This window comes from Rutidosis leptorrhynchoides, chromosome 8 (assembly GCF_046630445.1).
Source record: "Rutidosis leptorrhynchoides isolate AG116_Rl617_1_P2 chromosome 8, CSIRO_AGI_Rlap_v1, whole genome shotgun sequence".
Lineage (NCBI taxonomy): Eukaryota > Viridiplantae > Streptophyta > Magnoliopsida > Asterales > Asteraceae > Rutidosis > Rutidosis leptorrhynchoides.
Window position 1 is genome coordinate 188,800,670 of NC_092340.1, and position 8,295 is coordinate 188,808,964.

Consider the following 8,295-nt stretch of genomic DNA (forward strand, 5'->3'; position numbering starts at 1 on the left):
AACTACCTAAACATGTTACACTACTTAATTTATCAACAATTCATGACAAAAATCGGCCATAACCTGTTTATATCAAAAAGCCCCAAATTGCTCAAGAACACAAACCCTAGATTCTTAAAAATTTGAAGTTTTTAGCTTCAATTCATGTTAAATAGCTTCTATCTAGGATATACATGCATAATATAACAACAATTTAGCTCTAATTACACCTAAATTTAACAAAATCAAAATATAAATTTTCTAGCTCAAGAACACAAAAATTCGAATTTAAAGAGATTAGGGGTGAAATCTTTACCTTTCTCCTGAAGGGGTTGAGACTACTGAATCTAGGCATAATTGTTGTGAAGTTTTGCAAGAAATTTGGTGAAAAATGATGAATTTTTGAGAGGGTTTTGGAGTAAGTTCGTGTTTGTGTATGTGTGTTGTGAAAAAGAGCAGAACTCGGCTGAAACTTGTATCTGTCCTATTTTTCTGATCCATGCGAGTCGCATGATTTTGCTCTTACCCCCATGCGAGTCGCATGGGGGTATTTTCCAGGTATTTTTAATTTTTTTTTTTTTTTTTTTTTTTTATAAAAACCTTATACTTTTAAAACATAAAATTTAATAAAATTTTAAAAATTTTGTTTCTTTTTAAGACGAGGTCGTTTCGGGACGATGCCCTAGTCCGTCCCTCGACAAAATTTTAAAATTTGTCTTTTTGTAGCGATTGTTTTAAAAGCTAAGATTTTTGGGTTTTTTTTTTTTTTTTTTTTTTTTTTTTGTTTTTGTTTTTGGCATACTTTAAATCAATAAGATTAAAAATAATGATAATAAAAGTTCTCGTCCCTCCTTCGGGTAAAGCAATTTCGGTTCAAAGACCTAGTCTTCAACTTACGACGAATTTTAAAAATCATATTCTTAACTTAATGAGATAAAGTAAATTTTTGTTTTTAAATTCACACAACTTAAATATAAAATTAAAAATTCACACCAAACTTAATTTAAAAATTCATAAATTTAAAAGTTTATATTTTAAAAATTCACACCAAACTTAATTTTAAAAATTCATAAATTCATATCAAACTTATATTAATTTTTCAAATATTTACAATTTTAAATATATTGTTTTTATAAAGTTTACAATATTAACTTAAGATTTAAATATTAATTTTAAAAACATGGTAAAAATAAATTTAAAAATCCTTTTTTTTTTTTATCCCACTTTAATCAATCAAATATTATCAAAAATATGCGTCCCTCTTTTCGGTAAAGTAATTTCGGTTCCAAGACCTAATTTAACTCATGACGAATTTTTGAAATATTTTGGGTTGATTGATTAAAGATATTTATACCTTAAGAATAAACGTTAAATTTCGCAGTGATGTAATAAATTTTTGAACGATATCAATAATTTCGGTCGCCAAACCTAATTTTATTTAATACCAATTTAATACTTTTTAGCGAACAAATTAGCGTTTATTATCAAATGGTTAAAAATAAAAATAAAAATAAAAACTGTACAGACATACCTGTGAAATAGATTTCTTAGTTATATGATCTATTATATTCATAAGATAGTCGGTTTAATTGGTTTTCCATGGCTGCATAGGCGTAACCTCGAGCATTCATTGTCTTTTCTTCTAAACATATGAACGGTCCGTCTCTGCATAAAGTAACAAATTCGGTATTTGAATAGGTTTGATTATTTGAACATTTACCTCCATGTGACCATTTTCCGCATTTGTGACATCGTTCTAGGTGTCGTGCTCTTCTTTTCGCTGCGGATTTTGATTTTCCTTTACCAAATTGTAACTTATTATCTTCGCATCTGGATCCTTTTCTAACTCCGTCCATTCTTTCTCTGATTACTGATACTATTTCACTCGGTAGTATGTCATTATTACGTTTAGTGATCAAAGCGTGTAGCATTAGACCATGGTTTAGTTCACAGGCAGTCTTCATTTTGTAAAAACCTAAAAAAAATAAAAATTCAGAATGGGGGGAGAAGACTAGTTCTTTAGGGTCTGCTAGGGAAAGACCATACGTGTTCCATTTTCGAGAACTACACGAAAACAGACAATCTAACTATAACAGAAATATATATTATCCTTTAAAGACTTGATTCTCCCCACACTTAGTTAGCTGTGGTGTCGAAATTGTGATTAACTTCGTTGTCGACTTCCATCGGACCATGTATGTAATGTTTAACTCTGTGACCATTAACTTTAAATTCAATCCCATTTGAATTTATCAATTCTATCGTTCCGTATGGGAAAACTCTTTTGACTATGAATGGTCCAGACCATCTTGATTTCAATTTTCCAGGAAATAGCTTGAATCGTGAATTGAAAAGAAGAACTCTGTCTCCTTCTTTAAATTCTTTTGAACTTCTGATTCTTTTATCATGCCATTTCTTCGTTCTTTCTTTATAGATTAACGAATTTTCGTATGCTTCATGTCTTAATTCTTCTAATTCGTTTAGTTGACTTAATCGTAGACGTCCGGCTTCATGTAAATCAAGATTACATGTCTTCAAAGCCCAAAATGCTTTGTGTTCAATTTCTACTGGAAGATGACATGCTTTTCCATAAACAAGTCTAAAAGGTGTGGTTCCAATTGGAGTTTTGTAGGCTGTTCTAAAAGCCCAGAGTGCATCCTCCAATTTAATGGACCATTCCTTCGGATTTGATCCTACGGTTTTCTCTAGAATACGTTTTAAAGCTCGGTTGGTATTTTCAACTTGTCCACTTGTTTGTGGATGATATGCGGTGGAGATTTTATGAGTTACTCCATATCTTTTAAGAACTTTCTCAAGTTGATTATTACAAAAATGAGTACCCCGATCACTTATTAAAGCTTTCGGTGTTCCAAACCTTGCAAAAAGACGTTTTAAAAAATGGACTACAACTCGTGCATCGTTAGTTGGGAGAGCTTGTGCTTCCGCCCATTTAGATACATAATCAATGGCTACGAGTATATATAGATTATTATGAGATTTTGGAAATGGACCCATAAAGTCAATACCCCAAATGGCAAATACTTCACATACTTGGATGACATTTTGTGGCATTTCATCACGTTGACTTATTTTTCCGGCCCTTTGACATGCATCACAGGATTTGCAAAGAAGGTGTGCGTCTTTGTAAATTGTAGGCCAATAGAATCCAGCTTCATAAACTTTTCTTGCTGTTAGTTGAGGCCCATAATGCCCTCCTGTTGGTCCTGTGTGATAATGGTTTAAAATTTTACTAGCTTCATCTCCAAATACACATCGGCGTATTATTCCATCGGGACAACTTTTAAACAGATGTGGATCTTCCCAGAAATAGTGTTTTATATCACTGAAGAATTTCTTTCGTCTTTGGTACGATAATCCTTTTTCAAGGAATCCACAAACTAAGTAGTTTGCATAGTCTGCAAACCATGGAATTTCTTTATAATCTATCTTCAATAGATATTCATCAGGAAAGTTGTCTTGTATGGCCGATTCATTTAGAACTTCTAATTCGGGATTTTCAAGACGAGAAAGATGATCAGCGGCGAGATTTTCTGCTCCCTTTTTATCTCGGATTTCAATATCAAACTCTTGTAAGAGTAAGATCCAACGGATTAATCTTGGTTTAGCATCTTGTTTTGAAAATAGGTATCTAAGAGCAGAATGGTCGGTATAGACCACCGTTTTTGCTAGAACGAGATATGATCGAAATTTGTCAAAAGCAAAGACAATAGCAAGGAGTTCTTTTTCAGTAGTTGTATAGTTCGTTTGTGCTCCTTGTAATGTCTTACTAGCATAATATATAGGTTGAAATCGTTTTTCAATCCTTTGTCCTAAAACGGCTCCCATTGCAAAATCACTTGCATCGCACATTAGTTCAAATGGTAGGTTCCAATTTGGTGTTATCATGATAGGTGCATTAGTTAGTTTTTCTTTAAGAATATTAAAAGATTTGATACATTCATCTGAAAAGATGAATGGCGCATCCTTTTCTAGGAGTTTATTCATAGGAGTGGCAATTTTAGAAAAATCTTTTATGAAACGTCGGTAAAAACCGGCATGCCCTAGAAAACTCCTAACTCCTCTAACATTGGTGGGATGTGGAAGTTTAGCAATTACATCTACTTTAGCTCTATCCACTTCAATTCCTTCTTTTGAAATTTTATGTCCAAGAACGATGCCTTCTTTAACCATGAAATGACATTTCTCCCAATTAAGTACTAGATTTGATTTTTCGCATCTAATTAGCATTCGTTCCAGATTAACTAGACATGATTTAAATGTATCACCGAAGACTGAAAAGTCATCCATGAATACTTCCATGCATTCTTCTATCATGTCGTGAAAAATCGCCATCATACACCTTTGAAAGGTTGCAGGGGCGTTACAAAGTCCAAATGGCATTCTTTTGTAAGCAAAAGTACCATAAGGGCACGTGAATGTGGTTTTCTCTTGGTCCTCGGGTGCTATTGGAATTTGAAAATATCCGGAAAATCCATCTAGAAAACAATAGTAACTATTTCTGGCTAATCTTTCCAACATTTGATCTATGAAAGGTAAGGGAAAGTGATCTTTTCTGGTGGCGTCATTTAATTTTCTATAATCAATACATACACGCCATCCTGTTACAGTCCTAGTAGGAATAAGCTCATTTTTCTCATTTGTGATGACAGTCATGCCACCCTTCTTAGGCACGCATTGAACTGGGCTTACCCATGGACTATCAGAAATTGGATATATCAAACCTGCATCTAGCAGTTTAATAATCTCTTTCTTAACTACATCTTGCATATTAGGATTTAGTCTTCGTTGGCGTTGCACATACGTTTTATGACCTTCTTCCATAAGGATTTTATGTGTGCAATACGAAGGACTTATTCCTTTAATATCATGAATCTTCCATGCAATGGCTGGTTTATGAGCTTTCAACACAGAAATGAGCTGTGATTTCTCATTTTCAGTAAGAGAAGACGATATTATTACAGGTAATTCAGATTCACCATGTAAATAAGCGTATTCCAAATGGTTTGGAAGTGGCTTTAACTCTAATTTCGGAGGTTCTTCTATCGATGATTTATATCGATATCTGTCTTCTTCTTTTAGCATTTGAATTTCTTCTGTTGTTGGTTCATATCCATTAGCTATAAGTGTAGCTAACATTTCAGCTTCATCAATTGGTTCATTACCTTCTCCTAAAGAACATTCTCCTGTTCCTTGTAATTCTGGAAATTCTTCTAATAATTCTGCATGTGCATCTATAGTTTGAATATAATAACATGTATCATCTGCAGATTGTGGTTGTTGCATTGCTTTATCAACTGAAAAGGTAACACTCTCATCCTCTATACTTAGGGTCAATTTCTTACCGAACACGTCTATCATTGCTTTAGCCGTGTTTAAGAATGGTCTTCCTAATATGAGAGGAACTTGAGAATCTTCTTCCATGTCCAAAACAACAAAGTCTACTGGAAATACTAAAGTACCAACTTTAACTAGCATGTTCTCCATTATCCCTCTAGGATATTTTATTGATCTATCGGCTAGTTGTATGCTTATTCTGGTTGGTTTCAATTCTCCAAGGTCTAGTTTAGCGTATAGTGAATACGGCATTAGATTTATACTAGCACCTAAGTCTGCCAATGCTTCTATTGAACTAAGACTACCCAGAAAACATGGAATTGTGAAACTTCCTGGATCAGATAGTTTTTCTGGTATCTTATTCAACAGCACTGCTGAACAATTAGCATTCATAGTGACAGCCGAGAGTTCTTCCATTTTCTTTCTATTCGTGATTAGATCTTTCAAGAATTTAGCATACCTTGGCATTCCTGAAATCACATCAATGAAAGGAAGATTTACATTTATCTGTTTAAACATATCCAAGAATTTGGATTGCTCGGCTTCAAGTTTCTCTTTCTTCATTTTACTCGGATAAGGAAGTGGTGGTTGGTATGGTTTAACATAAGGTTTATCCTTAACTGTGTTATCTTCATTAACCTTTTCAACTACCGGTTCTTTTTCCTTTTCTTGCTCGGATTGTGGTTCTTGTGGAGTAGGAATGGTTTCATCAGAAGTTACAGGTATTTCAGGTGGTTTAAGTGTTGTACCACTTCTTGTGGTAATAGCTTTAGCTGTTTCATTCCGGGGGTTAGCGTTTGTATCACTAGGTAGATTTCCCGGTTTTCTTTCACCTATTAACCTTGCTAGGTTACTTACTTCTTGTTCCAGATTTTGAATAGAAGCTTGTTGATTTCTAAATGCTTGAGCATTTTGTTCATTTGTTTGTTTTTGAGATGTGAAAAACTGCGTTTGAGTTTCAACTAGCTTCGTCATCATATCTTCTAAATTCGGATTTTTATCATCGGTTTGTTGTGGTGGTTTGTTTTGAAAATTCGGTCTTTGCTGATTATAAGTATTATTGGATACTTGTTGATTGCTAGGACCTTGTTGGTTGTTGTATGGAATATTTCGGTTATAATTCTGATTTTGATTGTAAATCGGTCTTGGCGGTTGATAATTATTCTGATAATTATTTCCAGGCCTTTGGTTTATGTATGAAATATTCTCTCTTTGTTCCATTGTTAATTCAATACTGAGACAATCTTTTGTCAAATGTGGTCCTCCACACTGCTCACAACTAATTCGTATAGCATGAATATCTTTAGTCATCTTTTCCATTCGTCTCTCGAAAGCATCTATCTTTGCGGAAATGGAATCTAAGTCATGGCTAGAATCGGCTCTAGCTGCTTTAGATGATCTAATGATATCTTTTTCTTGGTGCCACTCATGTGAGTGGGAAGCAGTGTTATCAATAATTTTGTAAGCATCAGTTTCGGTTTTCTTCATAATAGAACCACCAGCTGCTATATCTATGTCTTTTCTTGTAGTGATGTCGCATCCTCGGTAGAATATTTGTACTACTTGACAGGTGTCTAAACCATGTTGCGGACATCCTCTTAACAACTTTCCATATCTTGTCCACGCCTCATATAGAGTTTCATTTGGTTTCTGTGTGAACGTAACAATTTCTGCTTGAAGTCTTACGGCTTTAGATGCAGGAAAGAATTGTTTAAGAAATTTGTCAATTAAAACGTCCCATGTATCAATCGCCCCTTCAGGTAACGATTCCAACCAATCTTTGGCTTCTCCCTTTAAAGTCCAGGGAAATAACATGAGATATATCTGTTCATCCTCCACTTCTCGTATTTTAAATAGTGTGCAGATCCTATTAAAGGTACGTAGATGTTCATTTGGATCTTCCTTCGGCGCACCACTAAATTGGCATTGATTAGTCACCATGTGTAGAATTTGTCCTTTGATTTCATAATCTGGCGCATTAATGTCTGGATGAGTAATTGCGTGACCTTGGCCAGTGCGTTTAGCTCTCATTCGGTCTTCCATACTTAAAGGTTCCAGATTCTCCATAATTGAATTTGTTGAATCGGTATCACTAGATGATTCTGATTTAATAGTTCGTTCCTCAACAATCTCTGTTTGAATAATTGGTGGCTCCGGAGGAAAGTTTAATGGTTCAGGATCTATGAACCGTTCCTGAATATTTTCCGGATTCTCAATTGTGAGGTTTGTTTCAAAAACTGGATTATCGGAAATTTGAACTGAAGTACTTGGTCGATTGGATGACGATTCTAAAGAAAAATCAACGGCGGTTATATTTGTTAAACGATGTCTTGATCGAGTTACAGGTGGTGAACGTACAAAAGGTGATGAACGTCTTGCTCGGTGCATTCACTGAATATCCTATTAGTTTTTAAAAGGAAAGAAAAATTATAATAAGTTATCCAATTAATAGACTTTTCTGATTTTGCCCACGTTTCGAATAGCCAAAAGATGCAGCAGATGGGCAGGATTCGTTTGGTCTCAATATAATTGAGGACTGTTTGGCTCCAATAACCCGGTCCACGTACAAATCCAACTATTACTACGAACCAGAAAATTTTGATGTCTATTAATTTAACCACTCAAAATAAATTTTCGTAATTTTAAGAAATTTAGATAAGAAGTAGAAAAAATTCTAAGTCCTAAAAACTAGAATAGCGAGAAATAAGAGAGAAAAAGAGTTCGTCGCAAAAGGTCGAAAAAGAAAAAATGGTTGAAAAATAAAAGGTGACGGAAAAATAAAAGAAACTTATAAAAACTTAAAAATACTTGACTAACCTAACCTTATTACTACAACTAACTTAAAATTATAATCGCAAATTGAAATTACTAATTGGAATGATAATTGATACATAGTAAAAGGTCTAAAAATATTAAAGCTTACAGGAAAAACTAAATCCCAAATGGAAATAACTTAAAAAG